Genomic DNA, 1,044 nt, shown 5'->3' with positions numbered 1-1,044 from the left:
AACAACAACAACAACAGACATACTTTTCTCATAGGGCTTATTCGAAGATTAAATGGGTCAATTTACATGAAGGCTAAGAACCAGGCCTGGCACATGGCAAGCACTACATATGTGTCAGTTATTATGTATGATAAGGGAGCTCTGGTGGTGCAAGGGTTAAGTGCTCAGCTGCCAACTGAAAGGTCGGTGGTTCGAAGCCACCCCGCAGCTCCATGAGAGACTGACCTGGCAATCAGCTCCCATGAGGGTTACAGCCAAGAAAACCCTATGAGGCAGCTCTACTCTGTCACATGGGGTCACTATCAGTTGAAATTCACTCTGACAACAATTATGATAAGTATTATGAACATTCACAACTGTTAACATCTACTTCAGATGAGGAAACTCAAGTTCAGTGTCTGTAGCTTGCCCAGGGCCACACACAGGCAGTAAGCAGCGGCGCTGGGACAGAAATCCGCAGCTGTTGACTCAACGTCTCCACTTTGATTACTACTTTATACTCCTAGAATAGAGGACATCTAGAACTTGGATGACCCTAGCACCGAGCACAGGGACCTTTAGGCTGGTTCCAAAGGGCCAAGTCTTCCAGAACCTTCTTTATTGAGAAGGCAGGGCAAGGACTATCATAAGTACTTAAGCACAGAGGCAAGGTGCACAGAGCTCCTCCTCCCTACGGAAAGGCACAACAGAAGCCACAAGGCCTTGGGTGTGTCTAAGAGGTGGAGGAACTACTGGGAAGATAAGGAAAATGCCTTAGCTTTTGTGCGATAAGTAAAGGCTGGAACCCTAGAGGTGCTGTTAAGTCCAAGGGCGAAGTCCTCAGAAAAGGATGGTGGTGCCTGTGGTGGGGAGGTTTACGGGCTGTTTGTGGGACTTCCCAGATCTCAACAAAGGGAGGAAGTAACAGAGCCATGGAGTCCAGAGCCCTGGGACCCATCCCAGCTCTGCCTCAGCTCACGACCCAGTCTCTCTTGGACTCTGGTTTCCTCATCTTCAAAATGGAGCTGAACTAGACAGAAGGCTTCATACTGCACCTTAGGGACT

General features: G+C 48.7%; 1 protein-coding gene across 1 annotated transcript in view; it reads right to left on the bottom strand.

Moving 5' to 3' along the window:
• The window catches only part of UBE2L6 (ubiquitin conjugating enzyme E2 L6), a 17,971-nt gene that overhangs the window by 11,168 nt on the left and 5,759 nt on the right, over positions 1-1,044 (bottom strand). The window lies entirely within an intron of this gene.

This window comes from Orycteropus afer, unplaced genomic scaffold, assembly GCF_000298275.1.
Source record: "Orycteropus afer afer isolate SDZICR_OR568_19922 unplaced genomic scaffold, OryAfe1.0 scaffold00419, whole genome shotgun sequence".
Classification (NCBI taxonomy): Eukaryota; Metazoa; Chordata; class Mammalia; order Tubulidentata; family Orycteropodidae; genus Orycteropus; species Orycteropus afer.
This window is presented reverse-complemented; position numbering and strand designations above follow the sequence as displayed.